Here is a 20602-nt window from a genome sequence, read left to right as displayed (position 1 = left end):
CTCGCAAAATTGCCGTTATAGAATGTTTTCATACGTACTAGTTTTCTTCAAACACAACAACTTTTTTTAAATTAAAAAGAAGAAAAGCACAGCTTCAGGTGGCATAAGCAAACATCACAAGCCGAGACAAGTCCGCAAGAAATCAGTAACGGGGTAGCGCGTGCATTGGGGAGGCGATTTTATTTTGTTTTTGTTTTTGTAAATACTTTTTTGTCTTTCTTTATTTGAAGAACAATGTGAAGGGGAAAATATAGGTTTACTGAGTTTTTAGAAACAGTATTCTTTGGATTATTGTTGAACTTGCATAACGACGCGCCACTGCTGCCAACGGCTACTTATTTGGCCGCTGAATGAGCTCCCCAACCTTATTTAGCTGTGCCAAATGCCATTCGGCTCGAATGTCATTCGGTATTCCCGTGTAGCACCGAACTAATGACATATAGAGCAAATGACATTTCCTCTAAATGTCATTACGTCTGCCGTGTGACAGGGGTATAAGTTAGAGGCTGTTCAATTGGAGTTCTCGAAACAGAGCCTGGACACCCATGTATGCAGTGTTTAATGCGTGTTGAGAACCTTCTGCACTTAATGTGCTTGTGCCTCAGAGCTTTTGTGTCCCAGCTTCACCAGGTCACAAAACAGAAACACGCTCCAGGAACATTATTTGGTAGCCGGTTTTAAAATGAGAGTGCATCAATTAATCTATTACAATTCCCCCGGTGGCGTTCAGCTCTGATTCGGATATCTTCTCGTTACTTCTGCGTGACCAGCATTGCAATTAGCTTCCGGGAGGGCCTTCCAGGAAGACCGCCGCGCTGCTTATATAGCGACGCCTATGAAGCGCAACTTTAATATTCAAGGTAACAGCCCAGTTAGTGTACAACATATCGCGCTTTACGATGTGGTACTACCAGCTTTCTGGGATTAATCAGGGCTACCTCTGTGGGCAGCAACTTTTTACCACGAAATCGCGGACATTCTAATCTTCAAAAAAAGTGTGCGTTTACTTATAGCATTCTTATTCAACGTTCAACCTTGTTCTAAGCGAAATGTAGCGATTTAGTTACGGTAGCCTTTCCTGGGCTACCGTAATTGTACAGCAGTAGAGGTTAGTAAAAGGCGGCTAGAATGTTGGTGGGAAAAGAGCAGAGAAGAATCCGGGAAGACATGCGAACAAGTCAGACTAGCACAAAAATAGCGGAAAATGTCTTTTTTTTTTTTTTCAGTGGCGAGTTGATTGTACACTGATGTTACGACTAAGGTCGCTGTGCAACGCCACCCCGTTACAAAGGGGAAGCCGCTAAGCATCATCATCATCATCATCCGCGGGAAAATTGAGTCGAATTGAGCGAATCATGGGAGGAGCGTGAGGCGGTGGAGAGGGAGAGAGTTGCGTGGGAGTGGCGGTAGAAGGCTATCGTCTGTCGACGACATTTGCAGCGAAGCAAACAATTTCCATTTTTTCGAAACGATTCTGCAAGTTGCGTGAACGTTCTGCCCTTTGAGTGAATCCGCTGGCCATGAGCACAGGGTTATGTCAGTGGCGCCGGTCTACGCCGGTTTCTCGCCAGCCCGGCGACGACGACGCGTTCTTCTGTCCCTGGCAAACAGCTCCCACGCACACCACCATGCTTGGGAGCGGGCATTCCGCGTACGAGCCCGCTGAAAAACTTCCGGCGGCTCTCGTCAAACGCGCAAGTTTTCGTCGCGCGTAATACAGGCGCGAACAACTGCACTTCCGGGGGTGTCAGCGTGAGAAAGGCGCCGCTGGGGAGACCGAAAAGACAAAAGCGGCGACACATATCGATGACGTCACCTGAAGCCGGCGCCAGTGTCAAGGCCTGTCGAGAGACGTCCGTCAACTTTGAACACGCGAGCCCGTGTACTTCGTATTTGTTTCTAAATACGCGCGAAAATGGCGTCCCGCTGTTTCGCCGCCTTTCTGAAATGCCCTGTTTTTTTTTTTTTCGATCTTGTTATTTTAAGAGTAATTAGCTCCCCCCCCCCCCCTTTTATAGTATTTCGGCGGCTTCTCTCTCTCGTTTTAGCCGGCAAGGGTTGATTGTGCTATGCTGGCTTACGGCGAACATTTGGAAATTTTGTTTTTCGCGCCGAAAAGGTTTCACCGGATGCCGGCGTCGACGATATGGAATGTGGGCGCCGCTTTGCACAGAATGGCACTGACGCCGACTCACGTAACCGATGACGAGTCTGAGGCAATTGCAACAAATACCTTGATGGAAAAAAAAAAAAAAAAACTTTGGGGGGCAGAAAAATGTTATTGCACTTAAACTGACGCGGTTTCCTTTACCGCCTAATTACCATCGAAGAGTCATCCGCTTCGTTATCTGTATCTTTTTTTGCGTGTGTGCATGCGCGTATGTCACAAGCCGCCAGAGTTACGGTATAATGTCATGATGTCCCACAGCAGTGAGCTGTGCCCAGAAAGCTCTTGGTTGGTGTTGAAAGCAGATTGGCGCAGTGATTATCCAGTTGTGAGACTTATTTTCGGTTTTATCTGGTTCGGGAAAGATCGAACCCACTAGCTGCAACATTTAGCGACGAACTACACGGAATATTCTACAACGCCTTACGAAGTGTATTTGTGCGGTGTTGGTATCAAAGACAAGAAGCGTACTGCGAGAAAATACCGCGTGTACGAAGTGGTTCTGCTATTTGCCTGAATGGTGTAGTGCTACGCGAAATCGCTGGGTGGAAATGCAGAAAGCTTTGTCGTTTTCTCGGTCAGCGACCTCATGCATTATGACTTCTGTCGCACAACCTCCGACCTCACCGGAACTTCCGCGTTCATTTGGACAAACATAAGCGCTTGGGTCGCCGGCCACAGAAGGCAGGATACTGATGGACCCTCGTTCGCCTGACCAATTAGACCTCGGAAACAAACGGCCTCATTACGGCCGGGCAAAATGAGGTGCACGCTTTGAAGTACGGCACACGCAGAAAAGTCGACTACCGACAGCACGCATGGGCATTCGCTGTTCTTCGAACAGATTTTTTTCCCCCCTTTCTGCGTGCACGTTCAACACACGTTGAAGGAAATGTTCTTTTTTTTTTTTTTCCCTTCGTCGTCCTTCTGTCAGTCAGCTTCCTCTTACGCGGTGATAAGGAGGCGTGCACTCGTGGTGATTTCCGGAAGCAAGAGAGAAAGAAAAAAAAAACGTAGCCGTCGCTGCTTCCTGGGGAAGAGCGACAAAAACCTGGATGTAAACTGGCTGATTATTTGCCCTTGTCGATTGTGCGCGAGGGCCGCACCCAGGGAGTTTCGCGGGAGACCTTGACGCCGCTTTCCACGGCAGCTCCCTGCGTCTCCTGTTCTTCACACGTTTCAACACAGCAGACGACACTCATTTCGCCGTAGCAGACGACGCAGCTGCGCCTCGCGTCACGCTTAATTTTTGAGTCGTCTGCTGCGCTCCTTGTGTTTTCGCTTTCTTGGACGTGGGAGCCGGGGCTGTCGTCTGCTTGTAGCATGGCTGGTAGGCACGTCTTTGTGCGCTATCGTCTGCGCGATGCTGCGCCCTGCGTGGGGCCCCGGGGAATAAAGGGAGGAGGGGGACAGCCTGATGGACAGCCAAGGTCGCCTTTAAGTGCAAACAGATGGTGCCTTCACTCCTGCTGAAGGGAATACGGGGGGAGGATGAGGGGACTGCGAGGACCGAGAGGGATGGAGGGTGTAAGGAGCGGGGGTCACGGCCGGAAAGTGTTGTCCTGGCATCGGGATCTGCCAACACATGACTGCGCGGCACAGCAAGAAAATTTGACTCTTCTTGCTCTCTAAGTGGGGTGCAATTATTTAGCCCCGCTCCCAGTACCTTTTCTGAAAGTGCAATAAAGCCAAGGACGCCGAGGATGGCACGAACTCTTCGTCGAATGATGAGTGGCCCTCCCAAAAATGGTGGCCAGAACATGAAATTGACAGTAACTTATACATCATGACAATTATATCCTCTTTTAAACGTCATCTGCTGTTTGCTCTCCCCTTAGCACTTCATCCTAAATCTTTTTCATGTGGCGTCATCGCTGTCCTAGTACACTGTTTCCTTACCACAGGACCTGGCCTTATGCGTGCCGCTAGACATAAAAAAAACGTATTCTCGGCCTGGAGCTACGTCGGCATGCCTTGCAGTCTTGCCTGGTGTCTCGTGACCCATCCTTGCTAAGTATGGCGCTCACGAACAACCGATATGGTCACGATCACTCGTGCCACTCGCAACCAACCACGTCGGCAGGTGACGTCTGTACACGTATTTGCAATTACTGCGCGGTTCGAGCAGGTGCGAGCTGCAGACAACGTTCATGTCGACGCCATGTTTACGTATCTACAAGTCGGACGAGTCGTAGACAGCACTGGCGTTCTCATATAATCAGCGTAAGAGACAATAGGATGCGCATTAAAGGAGTACTGACACGAAATTTTTATGTTACGTTTTTTTCGCTGCTATGCGTGCCTACCAGCCCACTAATCATAGAATGACAGATTAGACGGTCGAGCGCAGCGTAAACATTCATTTACGGCGTCGTTTATTCGTGCCAGTTTCGGTTTCGACAAAAAAACGCCGAGCGGCCGTCATGACAGCATGTATCACATGGCGTCACCATTCTTGCCGTATCGCTGCCTCTCTGGAAGCGCGCGCGAGCGAGCGCACGCGCGCGCCCAGACCGGCCGAGGTCTTCGCCGTCCCCACAGGCCCGGGCAGCATGACGTCAGTTCCAAAACCATGACGTGTACACACGCCCGAGCAGCGCGCGCCAACCACAGCCAGCGCGTCGGCTTCGTCACGGGAGCCCCGACGTCGGCAGTTTGGGGATCGTAGCAGATGATGTCACGTCGGCCCGCTCTGGGCTTTCTCGTGCGGGCGAAGATTAAAATGGATTTTAAATATGTTTCGCTGAACGGTTGCTGTTGAAACTTGCTGGGAGATATCTCCTGATAAAAAGGAAGCGTTTTACATAGTTATCTCAGCTTTGAAATTTCGTGTCAGTACTCCTTTAAGCCCATTATTTTGTCGTCTGCTACGTCCCCTCCTCGCGAAGCATCCATCAGACGTGGATTTTCAACCTCGAGTAGTCTCTGCTATTCCATATACACTGGGACTCTTGCACCCATCAGCGCATCAGCCATGGTCGATTTCCAACCTCGAATGGTATTCCAGCGTAAGCTCCGGAGGGCCGCGTTGCTTCCTTGCTAAATATACTCCGCACGAACTCAACAGGTCACGATCAATCGTGCCGCTAGCAGCACGCTCTCCCGACGCGATGAGGAGAGGGTCAGCAGCGGGGAGCCGAAAGATTGCGTCACGACGGCCGTGCGCCATTTTGTTTCGCGCGTCCGTCGTCCCGTATGCCGATTCAATCCGTGCGCGCGCACGTTGGCTCGAACTTGTCTCGGCCGACAACCGGGCCCCCGGAAAGCCAAGGTCGAATTCTTCATGTGCCGATATATACGAGCCGACCGTCCGCCGGCATCCTTTCGGGAAGATTATTGTGGGTCGCGAGCGGGCTTGTTCGGAAGTCGGAAGTTAGTGCTGCGTCGCGCGCGCCGACAAGAAGGTCTGCGGGGCGCGTGCCTTGTCGAGACTGTTCTTGTTTTTTTTTTTCGAGGACGTGACTGGAACGTACATTTCGTCGGCGTTGAGTGTGTGTAACAGAGTATGACCTTATTTCTTCCTCCTCGGATGCTCACCGTCGTTGAAGCCATAAAGTGAAGGCGGGAAGGGCGCTGAGTCGCGATTACGCAACGTCTTGCTTTTCATTCAAAAGTGAGATGCATGGCGGGAAGCCAGTTCCGTAATTCGTTGTTAAGCACGATTTTCATGTACTGCAAGTGCCTTCAAAGTTCTAACCTAAACGTCCGTATCGCTGACAAATAGCAAAAAACAGATCCTGTTAGCTATCAGCAATCAAACGATAAGTTTGTTCTTACGAGTAGCTATTGTTCGTTTTTCTCTTAAGGAAGTCATTATTCCTGACCTGGTCGTTCTAGTGTCATAAATTGCCTTACCTATTGCGGTGCAAACACTAACTTACGGAAAAATTAAAACGAAGACAAAACATCACTTTGTAACTCACTCAACTCCATTACAACCGAGGAAACATTTTTAACCGGGGAAAGGGAAAAAAATTAAAAAATCTTTGCAATTTCGCGCGACAGTGACGTAATATGCGCTGGGGTGACGCATCAGGGGCAAGCATTAAAACATAGTTATCGTTGTGTTAGCTAGACTTTCGCATTTTAATGATACGAACAAGTGAAACTGAAGGCCCCTCTAGACTGCTCAGCCATGTTTCTTGGCGTAGGCGCTGGTCGGCGACTCCAGCTCTCCCAAACAAGATTTTGTGACGTCATAGAGAAATTGCCGGAAAGTATCCTGGGCGCCACCACTGCTTCGTCTGTTTTCTTTGATTTCGGGACTACTTGTTTGAATTTAGTGATAAAATCGGTATCATTGTTTTAGGGACGAAGCAGCCTTTTTTGTTTTGTCCTTGTTGCCCCTCTACTGTAAAAGTCATCCATGCATTGCATAACAAGCTTCTAGGCACCGTAACGAGGTCTGCCACTGTGTTAGCTAGACTCCCGAAGCCGGCGTTCGCGCTCGCAGACGGCACTGCAAAGCACAGCAGACGACATCGGTTTCTGTCTGCAGACGAACATGCAAGCACAGTTACGGCGACTACATTGTCACTGCGAAACCGTCTACGCCTACGTTCCGCAGAAAATGTGCGGAGACTGGCAGAGATAGCAGCTAAACACTTCACTTTACGTCTTGCGGTTTTTCCCAGCGCGTGTAGGAATGTACTCAGCCACTTAAACGTCGAATAGGCACCTTCTCTTCGGAGGAAAAGTTTTGCGATGCAAAATTCCAGCCAAAGCTTTCCCTTGCGGCAGATCTACTGCGTCCGATCAACAGTTATAAAATTGCGGGAAAACGTGTTTGTAGCATTCTTCAGTAGCCTATAATGGCACCGCCAATTTGTTTCACTGTATTTTTGACGCAAGGGATGCCTTACGAAACGGGCAAACACTATCCTTTTCGTGGAGTAAGGCGAGTGATGGATGTGAAGCAGTTCACGAGGTATTTTACATGGGAGCTGTTAAAGCCTTGTAGGTGGGAATTTTTCGTTGCGTTGGCGTACATAAACAAGGTGCAAGCGAGCTGCAACCCGCAGAGCAAAACACATTGGCTGCGTATCTGCTCACTTGGACGATAGTCTTCCGCCTCTTCTGCCACGTAAATGCCTCTCTTCTCCTTCCCGTCCGCCTCTCACCCTCTTCCCCTCCCGCCTCGCTCCTTCCATGATAACCATGGTGGAGGTTTGCTAAATTTAATTCGTTTTTCCCGCCATCTACTGTAACCTTGTGTTACTGTTACTGGTAACACTACCACGAGGTCCAGGCTCGCGCGTGCTCTTTTTTTTTGTATTTTCGGATCGAAATATTGTATTCAAGGTGTATTTCTTTATTCGATATCGCAAAAATCAGATAGCCATATGTATTGCATTAAAATAACACTCCAAAAATCACTTATCTATTGATATTTCGCCTCAAACATGCCTTATGTTTTCTTTTTCCTGAATAATGTTGGCAAGTGTGTTTCCAGTTTTCGTAATTCGGAAATGTTTCGTATATATATATATATATATATATATATATATATATATATATATATATATATATATATATATATATATATATATATATATATATATATAAACTTCTCGTTCAAGAATTCTTTTAACTTTTGGCTATGTGGCTGAGCCGAGGGACAAGCAGGGACAGACAGTCAAAATTTTCGGGTTTAAGTAGCCCAAGCAAGACTATCATCGTTTATGAAAAAAGCAGCCCCACACAAGGCTGAACACAACACAGCCGCTCATGTGCCGTTCAAGGCCAAAGATGACGGCCCTATTGCCTGACAGGAGGAGAACACCACACATGAATATCTGAAATACGAAAACCTCCAAGGCCGAGCCACGAACACGTGCACAGCCAGCCGCCAATCACGTTGACGGCACAGGCGTAGCAGCTAGGCATCTCACAAGCTCCGCTGGCTATCCACTTCTGTAGGACAGGATGACTCCTCAACTCTTTCATTTTTGCACGAAAAGTAGACAGCAAAAATTTCTTTTACACCTCAAATTAACCCAATTCCTAATGGCGCTTCGCTAGCGATTCAGAGATAAAAACCAACTCCTACTGGCAGCTCGCGATTCAGAGATAAGCCTTAGTTCCGCACAGTGCGTCCACATTTACGTAACAATACACCAGACCTACACGTCGCTCGCACTGAGGCCAAGCCGTTGAAACAGGTTGAACGCGGGTCCCGCTTCTTAAGAGGGCACGGCGACCGCCTGCCGAAAAACGCCATTAACGTCAACACTTGACTCTAAAGTGAGGCGACCAACCCTCGCAGCAATCTGCATCGTGTCGTCTACGCATTTTGCTATCTTTGTGCCATCGCCGAACGCGGTGGTCGTCAACCCCCACTGCCCTCCGAAGAATCTGGGACACAGTCGTCGGCGCTTTGCAATCTTTGCTTGACTTTACTCTTTCGGTCTGTCGAGACTCGGCTGTCGGTGCTATCTCCACGACCGTGTCCCCCGGCATTTTTTTCTGATTTGAGCGGGCAAAAAGGCATGTTCTGCCAGCTGAGCGTTGGGGCCGTGGCTTTTCGAGCTGACCGGAACAAAGCAGGCGATATGTGGTGACGTGCAAAAATATATGTACAGGCCAGATTTTGAGTGAATGGTAATGCCCTCCCCGTTCTGTGGTAATGCCGACGGACTACGAGCACGCAGACGATACTAAAGACAACAGCAGTTATAGCAGACGACACGTAAAGGGGGCCGCGAAGACAAAATACAAGTTTGGTTCACTTAAAAGATTGCTTTGTCGCCGTAACAGTAACAGCAATTTCATCTCTAACTTCAACCAACTAATGTAGATATGTATTTAAAAAGCAGACTTTTCGGTGACGACAGCAGTTATATATAGCAGACGACACACTAAGCGGACAGGCGACGTTAACAGTTAAACGTGATGACGTATTAAGTATTCGATTCGACAGTCCAAATTCGTACCGACGCATACACGCGAATGAGCTCGGATAACGAAGCTGTGCCATGTTGACGTGACGACAGCCAAGACGTGTTCGTATCGCCGTGAAAACGGCGGACGATAATTGCCTGCGAAATGTTCTCACGGTGTCGTCTGTTAATGGCTGCGGGAAATGAGCTCGCTATGGCCTCAAGCGTGTGAACTTGAAACGCAGCTGCTGCACCAACGCATTCACGTCTGCCCTTCGGAGCCATCTTTATTTTTTTGCCGCTTCTGAGCCCGTAGTACCCTTTCTTTAGTTTCGCGCGTTCGCAAATCTTGCAGAGCTAGCGGCAGGATAAAAATACCGGGCGAAAAGCGTTGCATACAACCGCGCTGACCTACAAAAACAAGCTGTAACGCTTTCCCTCGGGCCGGTCAACCTACTTTAGGAAAGAAGCGGGGGGAAAACCAAAATATAAGCCGACACGTCGCACAGCAGACGAGGAGACAGAATCGATGCAGAAGACGCAGCAGGAGATGTAAGTACAACGATCGTCTGCCGCTGTGGACAGAGAGAGAGAGAGAGAGAGAGAGAGAGAGAGAGAGAGAGAGAGAGAGAGAGAGAGAGAGAGAGAGAGAGAGAGAGAGACGTCAAATTCACGCACACAAAAAAAGTTCACAAAAAGAGAACGAAGCTGGGGGAGTCAGAGAAAGCTGTCACGGTATAATCGCACCTTGACAGGTCACGGCAATACGTGCAATTTTCAATCGAGCGAAGGCTGAGCGCGCACTCGCGTTTTCAACTTTTTTTCTTGCTTCTCCAGCGCCGAAACAACCGCCGGGTCTCGCTCGATGCCTGTATCGTCTGCGCGACAAGTCCGCCAGCGTTATTCGGCCGTCCATATCGTCCACACAACAAAGGTACATAACCATTACACTTTATCCCAACCGCGAACTGCCCCGGCCCCTTCATTTTGTCTAATGAAACGTATTTATCTAGTCAGCCCTTGCGAGACAGAAGTATACGCAGACAACGCCCCCACTGCATGCGCGTACCGCGTACCGGCATATTGACCGCCGCACAACTGCTATCGCGACGTCCAAGCCCGGCGGCTACACCATAGACATTAGCATCCGGACGGTCCTCGCTGGCTCGGATAACGGCCTTCCATTGTTAATGGTGGCGGCGGGGCGGGCAATACGGCTTTTATATACCATGCCTTTTGGAGAGGGCGGGCAAGCCGCACCCCTTGACAATCTGGCGCTGGCAGAAAAGACGGCGTTTTCCGTTGTGACATGGTTCCTTCTGTTGTAACGAGATGGATATACCCTGGACCGGCCGTGTTGTACGCCGATGGACGTGTAACGATGAACGATGGACCCGCGCGCCGTAAACCGTTTTGGTCCGCTGGGTGTCCAAGGTTCGGAGTGCTAAACGCTAAATTTGATTTTTGGGCCCGCATTGCACGGAAACTCGCGGTCGTTCTAAAAGGCCCGTTCAGATTGCTTAGTTTTCGAAAACCCCGCGCCCCGAAACCCGCAAATCGCTGCGCCATTTTGTTTGTAGCGGTTTTACTCGATCGTACAATGAAGACAGCTTTCATGCTCTGTCAGACTGTGCATGCCTCGCTAATAACTTTCTATAAGATTCATTGCTATCCCAGACATGCTTCTTTTGTTGCTTAACTCAACCGTAAGCATGAGGCCCATAAGCAGACCGGTGCCCCACTTCTTCCGTGAATTTTGGGAACTGCGTGGATCACACGACCCTATCGTAACTGTTTTTAAGGTGTTAATAAGTGGCCGTTAAAAGAGGGAGGGGGGAAGGGGGCGGGTTTATACAGCCAACCTTAATTTCATTTTTCAGAAAATGCCTCGTCGAAAATGACAACAAACATTCCTGTGGTTTGTCGTATTTTTGCGTGTCGTACTGTCGTCTTGTCGTATTCTTCTGTCGTGATTCTGGCAGCGGGCTTTGTCACGACAGCATGATGGCTGTCGTAGCGACAGACAGTCCTGCTGTGACTACAGGAATGTTTGTCGTTGCGACTAAAAAAGTTGTAACAACAGGCGGCTTTGTCGTAACAGCAGGGCTTCTGTTGTCACAACGAAGTTTCTTTTTTTTGTCGTACGATAGGAATTTTTGTTAGGTTTCTGCCGTATTCCTGTTGTCACTTTAGACTCGGTGCGTTAAAAACGGCGTATAAGAAAGGCGAAATCAAAGCGAATATTAAAGAAAGCACGTCGACTCGAGCTGCTCCAAACACAACAGAAACAAAAAGGTCACAATAGATGGCGCGCGAGCAGGCGGAAGCGGGAAAATTGAATTGAACAGAGCAAACCTGAACTGCATTCATCATGGGAGTCCGAGAGCGGAGCGGAAGAGCGAAGTGTGGGAGGGGAGAGAGAAGAGGGTGTAAGGCATGGAGGAAGAAAAATGTTAGGAGGGAGCATGACGTCAGGCGGCTCAGCTTTGGCAAGCCAACCTCCTCTGACGCCGCATTCTCCTCTCCTCGGGCTCCTCCCGCGCAATGCATTATGGAAGATGCACCACTCTCAGGCCCGTGGAGCGGCCTACGGGTGCGTGGTGTTTGCCAGGTGTGCTTTGACGATTGCGTTTCGAATTTTGCTGGGAGTTATCGCGCCACCTTCCCTTTACATCATAGCGCTGTAACGAGTGTCCCATCAGCTGAGAGGGGGTGCGAAAAGCTTTGGTTTCGCTCGCGTGCGCATTTGCATACATGCGCCTTATCGGCGCTCCGGCATGGTGGCACGTCGTACGTGCCACAATTGTCATGACGACGTCTGTTTTGCGTTGCTGTCTCCTTCAGTGCATTAGAAAACAAACGGTGCAGAACCACTGAAGTTGGGTGTGGGCGCGGGAAGAACAAATCATTTTCCGCCTCGCGTCGCAGGCAGAACGCGGGCTGGTTGTCCGAGTAGTGCTCAATCCGTGCGATAGGTATATGGGTAACGAACGCTAAATTGCGCCTAGTAGGTGAAAAGATAAAATGACCAAAACCAAGAAAGTGAAGTGTATTTTGTGAAATAAAATGTGAGGCATGGATGTCGTACTCTGACATCTCCACTTTTGCACTGCGGCGGAACACGACACTTCGACTGCGGCGCACTTCGACGGATCCCAGAGCTCAATAAAAAAAACTCCCACCTCCCCTCGCGGGAACCCCTGTGTAGATGCGACGCATAGGGGGTTCACGTTGCAGCGTTGGACAGCGGAGGAACGGCGCTCGAACGATGGAGCGGAGCGGCGCAGGCACCGCGTTTTATAGCGCGCATAACGGTGAGGGGACGCGCCGGCGCCAGTGCGTCTGCCGCGGCTATGACGCAACACAATCTACTTTAATCCAATCCAATGCCCCTCGCGAGAGAGTGTTCGCTATCGGAGAGGAGAGGGGGTGAGCGGCGGAGAGCGCAGCTCTCCGCCGCTCACCCCCTCTCTTCTCCGATAACGAACCCCCTCTCCTCTCCGATAGTGAGCGGCGTCCGCCGCTCACCCCCTCTGGGGGAGGGGCGGACGCCGACAACAACGCCGACGACGCCGGATGCAGGGACAAGGCGAGTGAATGAGATGCAGTCAGTCGCATCTAAAAAGATGTTTTCTGTCTCTCCCGTCCGAACACTTTGCCTGCACGAACAGCCCGCTGCGCGTTTAGGGTTGCAGGCAGCGCTGCGCGCAACGTCCGGACGGGGACTCGTCGCCGAAACCCGAATACCCGGACGGCCCGGCAACCAAACGCAGCATAGCGCGGCCAGGCGGGCGGCCGCGTGAGGCGCAAAGAACTACCGCTTACCTATCACGTGAGGTGGGGCATCTCCCATCAGTTTTTCCTTTTTATTTTTTATGACTAGGCTTCACGATAGTCACGTGACGCTCCCTCCTAAACTCTTTTTTCCTCCATGGTGTAAGGCGGCAGGGACGACAGAAGACTATCGTCTTTCGGCGACATTTGCAGCGAGGCAAGCAGATCTACAGGCATTTTTTTTTAATCAAATCTTCGAATGTCTAAACGTGATGCGCACCAGTGCAGCCACGAGTGCCACCGCGCAGTGCGCACACGACCCGAATACAACAGCGTTCGTGCGGCCCCGTGCGGTCCGTAAACGCGGCCAGCGCGAGAAACCCCATACAGATCTGCCCGTTTTTCCGTGGTTGTACAAAGCTACATTCCCGCTTATTTCACGTCGAAACTACACATTTAGTGCACCGCTGCACGTACTACGTACATAGTAGTATACACAATACGTCGAGGCCAGTTTTTCCGAGAGGGAAAACACCCGCGCCGGCCTACCGCACGCATCCATCTAGCGTATAAGTTCCTTTCTCCGGGACCTGCTTATAGCGGGCGAGCACCATTAGCGTTTCGCCTTTTCTTGGCCAGCCGTGTCACGTGTGCGCCCAAGCTCGCGTGGTCGTGAGAAGAGCCCTTCCCATTGTCCCAGCGCTCGAAAGTATGCGATGGATTTCTTTTTCTCTCGGCCACAGGAGAGGTGAATGCGCCGTGCAATGAACTCACCTTCTTGGATGATGCTGGGAAGTCTACTTGTAGCCCCGGCGAGTGCCGCGCTATAACGGGCGGCAGACAAATAAAACGCGAAAATTGAGCTACAAATAAAACCAGAGAACCTCGTTAACGCGTTGTGAGGTCCACTTTTGAAAGGGTGTGAGGAACAGGCAGGTCGTTTGATTTGCCCGTGTGTGTGATGTGGGAGGGCTGCATAATGGCTGCGCAGGTGGTTTTTTCAGTATATTCACGTTGACGCCAGTATTCGCATCATTCGCATACTCGCTGCCATGAGGAATAACAATGTACGGTGCCACTTTTAAAGCAAAGCGGTTTGGCCGTCGCGTATAAAAATTGACCTTCATTTGACCGCACCTGCGCCGTATGCTTGGCAACGTATCACGTGACTCGCCGGGCCAAGCTCCGCCGACGGCCGGGTTCGCTAGCCGCCGCTGCCGGCTTGGCGCATGCGCTCTCCGCAGCTGGTTCGCGCCTGACCACGTGACTCGCCGCGTGCATGCGAGCTTGGATATGTACGAGAGCGAGGCCGCGCCGTCTTACGTCTTCTCTTGGCGTTTCGCGGGAGCTGGAGGCTTGGAGCCATTGTCGGCAAGCGGTTATCGCCGGCGAGCCGCTCGGCTCGGGAAACGCCTGAAGCAGTATATTATCTCTATGCCTGAAGCGGAGCCACAACCGTATAAAAAGGCAGGCTTTGGACGAAGAGTATAATAATTACCGCTAAATCAAAGGTTAACCATGCGAAACCAAGGCTTAACCAGGCCAAGCCAAACTATCGCTTTGTATATCCAGAGTTAGCTGATATAAACCGCTATGAAGTGGTACGGCAAACTTCCAGGTGCTTGCGTGGGAGGCCACCTGCCCTTCAGGAGAGGAATTAACCAACCTCTTGGGCGGGTGAGGAGCATCGCTAGGCGGATGTGACGTCACGTTTGCTCGCAGCGTTCCCGCGCGGTATGTTTACATTTTCCCGAGTGCTGCCTACACGGCGTACGTGCCGTAGCGATCCAAGTAGTCGCGTTCGACTTATGCGGTCGACGCAAGAATTCATAAACTGGCGATGGTTGTCGCCCTGTCAGTCGTCGTTTAACAGCTCCAGCGTCTTCTGGCACTACAGCTTTGCAGTTATCTGTGGGCGTTCAACTGTCCACCATCGGCCGACCAGGTGAGTGTTTTTTGGCGGGTTTGCAATCAGTTCGCATATCTCCTACTGCAAAGCTTGCTTTCTGCTTGCGGCAGTTATATTAGCGACGTTTACGAAATTGTTAACGGCGCGTTCTCACCGTCTTGCATTATTGTTGCTGTTTATGCTGCTCTGTTCGCGTCTGTCGGCGATCGCAAGCTGTTGGCGGTTTGTTGCACGGCGCGGAAACCCGTCTCGCCCGTGGCGCTTCTTTGTCTCTTCTTCAATGTGGCGTCATTAGCATCGCTTGTTATCCTTGTGCTAACCTATCTTAATGTTGTAACGAAAATGAACTTGCTGTGCGATCTATACGTGAAGTTAGAGCGTGACAGAACGCTGTTGGCAAGGTTTTCGTGTGCGCGTGTGGTTCGTGAGGGCGTTGTAACACGCTGCTTTGGCCTCTTGCACCTCTTTCCTGCATCTAGTACTCTTGCTTGCCAGGAGTGCCTGCCAAGGGATGGTTACTTCGTTATGTGTTTTCATATTTAATAGTGAACCACTCAGCGCTCTATAACTGATGCAAATGCAGGCGGAACGACCCCGATAACAACGCAGGGCAGGGGCAGTGCTTGCGTGGTCTTCTCTGTCGTTTGCCCTTCTTTTCAGTCGTCGTAGATTATTTACTGTTGCGAGAACGTTGTTTGATTCTTCACGTTTCATTTTTCTCTTGCAGCATCTCCTGACTGCAGTCACGGTGCCCCTAGCCTGCGTGCAACACTCATCCTGCCATTCTAGTGGGAACTGATGTTCGCAGGCCACTTGTCACGACCTAACGGGTTCCCGCCCTTGCCTGGCTTATAATTGATGGTATACTTCAGATACACTGCTGCGTTCTCTCTCTGCATACATTTAAAGCGAGTGTTTACACTAACACAGCAGTGGATAACCATGAAGACAGCAGCGTGTGTACTGGAAATGCCAGTGAAAACAAAACCAAACCATCTACAGATCTATGCCAGCTTGACCATTACAAATCTTTCAGCGAGTGTCAAAGCAATGGACAGCTGGGGATATCTCGTGCGCTAAATTGTGTTCTTCTTTCTGTTTGTTTTCTATTTGCTGGTATAAATTTACGAATTGATAGTATGAGTAAAGTAGACAGAGAACAAAGTGATTGCGTTGCTCTTAGAAATGCCTTACACGAAATAAAACTGCTTCCTGCGAGTTCGCAGCGGGGAAAAAAGGTTCCGTATAACAAATAATTTGGTGCACCCAAACCCATCTGTGATGAACATATGTCATGCATGGATTATTTAAGGGCATGTTATTAGCTTTGGCAAAACAAGAAAGTGAGCTCTTTCTTGTGCAGAAAACTAGTTTAGTTGTAATTTTGGCTCTTATCTGTCCAGTGTCAACAGGAATAGTAGCCTTGATGTGCGACTTTGCGGACACTTTCCTGTCACCTTCCTTCAATGTCACCACAGTGGTGGTGAAGACTCCTGGGCAGTCGAAATTGCATGATGACAGGCAGTTATATTCTACCACGAGAAGCACCCTCCACAAGCCATGAGGCCTTGCTCTGTTTTCAGCTGGGGCTCCTTTCGTTGCCAAGTGCCTTGGTCTTTTGGGGTAAAGCTCCCAAAACAAGGTGGTCTTGTCCCTGTTGGAATTGTCATGTTGATCATACTTTTCACCCACAGCTTTCCAGTTCATTTCACTTTTCTAACCCAATTCTAATGTTATTAGTGTAGGGAAATCTGGTGTCCAGCAGCTTGCGTTTCAAAGGGAATAGATGTAGCAACTACATCAAGCACTAGCTGATTCTGATGCTTAGTGGGCTTTGCTGTGAGCCGCCCAAAGCACCACGAGGGGAAGCAGTGCTGGTCTTATATAGTGTACTACTTGGGAGCTGCAAAATTACAATGCACCTTTTATGCACCTTTTATTACAATGCACCTTTTTTACCTCAATTTTTTATGCTGCAGTGGAAATCATGCGAATACATGTTTGTAAATGTCCATTCCACCAACAAATTCACGGCATGCCTTGACAGTAGGCGCAGTTTTATGCATCTAGATAATCACCTGTACCCATTTATCACAGGCCTGCAATTTGCACATGGTCGGATTTAAGCACCCTAAATGTGGCAAGTGTAACCGACCGTAACACACAATCTTGAAAACTCTACCTTATCAACGCGAAAGCAATAAGTGGCCCATTGACTAAGAAGCCACTATCCGCTGTACTAGCACAACAGCTCCTAAACCGGCCGGCAGTGCAAAGAGAGCAAAGAGTGGATTGAGTTCAAAACTTTGGGGAGAGTTCAAACCACATGGGAATCAAACCCAGGACATCTCTAGTGCAAGTCGAGCACCACATCCTTGACACCACTATAGCTCAGTGGGTCTAGCTGACTAAAGGTGGACCCAGGGAGCGCATTATGACCTTAAACTGAAAAAAGTCCACAGGTACAAGCAACCCGACATACAATGAGTTTTAAATTTCTTGGCAATTCATTAGGCCAGCACATAGCCTTAACATCCCCACTCAGGTGAATTGGCCAGTCACGATGATAGCTGCTGTTAGAAGATCATGGGTGTTTTACCAATTTCCGTTTGTCTTAAAACAATGCTGCTTAAATTACACACTGGCCAACTGCACCTCATCGAGTATATTTTACGCTCCTAGCATTCTGCAGTAGCCTTGTTTAGTGTTAAAGAACTACGTATTTGATCACATGTGAAGACTGCGATTTCTGTTAGAGCATTTTGTGCTTTCAACCTGAATTGGTTGACGCTCGTAAATTCAACACTGGCTGCAAACTTTTATTGTGGTGTAATAAACATAAAACCTGGATAGAGTAAAAATACTGAAGAGTAAATTATGCTAGGCTTATACATTGCACAGCGTAGCTGTAAACATCAAAATTCAACTTTTTAGGTTTCACGAGGAAAAGCTCAGCATAACTTGGGCCAGCTATGAAGGGTAACTGCAGTGTAGGGCTATAGGTTAAGTCAGGCCACCTATAAATCTTTGACATGCTTCGAAATCTTGGCACACAGGCATTTTTTTTGTTCTACCTAAACCAATGCTTTGGACTTTGGCGAAATGTTTTGTACGGGTTAAACTGCACAATGCAATTGCAAATAAGAATTGAACAAACGTCTGTTGTGTCCATTCGAGAATCCAGTGCTTGCCTAATATCGAAAATTGCATCCAGCAATCGATTCAAGAAATGTACTTGTATGTCCAAGAGACAAGCTCAAATAAAAAGTTACCCTACTTCAACTGCATTCCTTGCATATTTATTTATTTGAAAATATTTAGCACGAAAACAACAGAATGGTACAAACACACAGTGCTGTCACTTTTCGTGCTCTCTCTCTCGTGCTGTGTTGTTTTACCACAGTTTATTAATTTTAAAAATATGCCACATTTGCCATTTTAGTTGGTTTTATTTGTTTTGATGTTATGCTGTGTTGCCAACGAAACTTTGTAAATGCCTTCCTAAGAAAAAAATAAGAATACCTAGCATTTGTAAGTGTATGCTTCTTGATGGATAGCAACTCTCACTATTAGAAAGTGAAGCCAAGAAAACACCAAAGTCATCACAAACACTGAAGAATGTTTATTGACATGGCATCACATCACTTGCTGGACAAGCAACAAGGCACCATAATGCTGCTCACACAAGAGTGCGAAGCATGCTCCATGGCTAAAACCACTTGATAAAAATACAAGCAGGCGCTTATCTGCCCCAAGGTGACCCTGAATGAAAATGTGACATGCGCAACACTGGAAATCAACAAAAGTTATTGGGTCAGGCATAAGTGAAAAGTGCGGGCAAAAGTCGAGGGCACTTTCATGTGTTGGATGACGAGACTGCTGGCACAAGACAGGAAGGATCGAAGGGTGCTAACTCAGTATTGTATGGTTACAAATACGTGCAGATTGCTACTCACTGGACCAAAAGTGCTTGAAGACCCTGATTTTAAAGCAAAACTTTCTATGTCTCACCAGTGGAATATGCCATGCCAAAAAGGCATTGCAGAAAAGCCAACTTTCTCTGACAATGATAATGATCGTGGGTAAAGAAGTGCAGAAAAAAAAACGCTTCCTGCAGTCAGAAACAAATCAGGACCCTCGCGGTGTGAAACCAACATCTATTCCGTGACACCATTGCAACATGGTCGAAGTAGTTTGAATCTGGATAGCGGTGCATCGAGATGCAAAATTAGACAAAAATGGTGCACCTCACATTCTAATGATGACGACAGTTTGAACGCGAAGCTTTCGTCGAGCAAAATCAAGTGGCGAAGTTTCAAAGCCACTGCGATCAAAAGTCCAAACAGCATGCAAGTAAGTGATAGCTCAAACAGGCAACGTCCAAGCTCAGATGACAATCAAGCAAGGAATCCCTCGCGAGAAAACTGAGTTAAACTGAAAGACAATTTCTCCTAGACACCCTTCCCACTAACTTACAACCAAATTCCTTAAATGATCTCTTGCGTCCCTCCTACCCACCTAATTTAGCGGAGGCAGTGTGGGACACACTCCTGCATTTCATATACCGACCCACTATTTTTCCCTTGCTATTTCCCACCCATACCCGTCGTGAACTTTAACTAATCGCTACTTCTAAGGGGGTCTGATGCACTAGCAAGAGGCCCCCGGGTGTTTTTTTTACATTTCAATAAACGTTAAAAAAAAAGCCATTATTGTCGCAAGACAAAAGCGTGCACGTTTTTTTTCCTTGCAATTACAGCAACTAATGAACACATGACAGAACAAGTAACAGAGAGCAATGATGAAACTGACAACCACAGATTTGCACATAACTGTGGAGAGGAACTCTCTGGATAGGAGACTGAGCAATAGAAGAGCACAGCAGCTGCGACTGAACCTTCCCACGCAGCTGATCAGAGACGAAGAATACGGCAAATGGACAAAATTAAGGGTTGGGAGTCTTAGTAGCCACTGTACTTTCTTATCAACCAGGCGTGTGGCTGGATGGTATAGATGAACAGCAACGTGGGAGCTAGAGGACTGCTTGCTGGCGACACTACTACCACCCAGTAGCCTGTACTCCACAGTACACAGTAGGAGGAAACAAACTGGAAGTGGGACTGCGAATTGCCATGATGTTACAAATGAAAAAAGTGCTGCGTGGCTGTCACAAGTCAAGGTCAATCACCCTTAAGGGGAGGTGCCAAAGCCCCTTAGAGAGAGGATGAAGACATGACATTTGAATCTAGTGGCTAAAAATGAACCATTCATGTAGCACCCCACCGTAAAAGGGGATTGATCTTCACTCATTTCCTGAAATAAAGTTTAAAAGCAGTTCATCCAGGGCAGTTGCCACCAGCACCCTAGAGTAGTATGGTGGAAACACACCACAATCTTTGCTTTTGGGAGGTCTTTTACCGGGCTGTCTACCAAAAAACTCAAATTCTTTTTTTCTAAGTGGGCACCCTGGTCTTAAACAAAAAAAACATGGTTTTTACAGTTAGGACGATAAAAATTGGGTGATGCATGTGGTTTTTCATTGAAATTGTAGATATGAAGTTTGTTTCTGTGTAAAACAACTACATTCAACTTTATATGGCTTTTATGTTTGATTTTTTGACAGCCTTTATAAAAAAACTGCTGGAGGGGCGCAGCTGAACAAGGTACCGGTGAACTGTGCACAAATCAAGGACTGACTGCCATAAGACTAACATTATCATTATATATGGTCTGTAGCAGAAGTGAAAGCTGTTTGAAGTTTGGGCCTGGACGGCAACACCAGTTTTCCTGGTTCCCATTTTCTAGGCCCAAACTTCACATGGCTGTCACTTCTGCTACAGACCATATATAATGATAATGTTAGTCTTATGGCAG

At 48.4% G+C, this 20602-nt stretch overlaps 2 protein-coding genes and 1 long non-coding RNA gene across 3 annotated transcripts in view; 2 read left to right on the top strand and 1 right to left on the bottom strand.

Annotated features, from left to right (window-relative positions):
• The window catches only part of LOC144138150 (uncharacterized), a 68746-nt gene that overhangs the window by 19575 nt on the left and 28569 nt on the right, over nt 1-20602 (top strand). The window lies entirely within an intron of this gene.
• LOC144138151 (uncharacterized) overlaps nt 1-20602 on the bottom strand; it is a 143407-nt gene that overhangs the window by 99513 nt on the left and 23292 nt on the right. The gene's annotated exons all lie outside the window — the stretch shown is intronic.
• On the top strand, nt 14610-18015 carry LOC144138148 (uncharacterized). The gene is made up of 2 exons (XR_013315826.1): nt 14610-14764; nt 15456-18015. It is a non-coding gene; the product is annotated as an uncharacterized LOC144138148 (long non-coding RNA).

This window comes from Haemaphysalis longicornis, unplaced genomic scaffold (assembly GCF_048455015.1).
Source record: "Haemaphysalis longicornis isolate Haplotype H1 unplaced genomic scaffold, Haemaphysalis longicornis Haplotype H1 scaffold_5, whole genome shotgun sequence".
Lineage (NCBI taxonomy): Eukaryota > Metazoa > Arthropoda > Arachnida > Ixodida > Ixodidae > Haemaphysalis > Haemaphysalis longicornis.
This window is presented reverse-complemented; position numbering and strand designations above follow the sequence as displayed.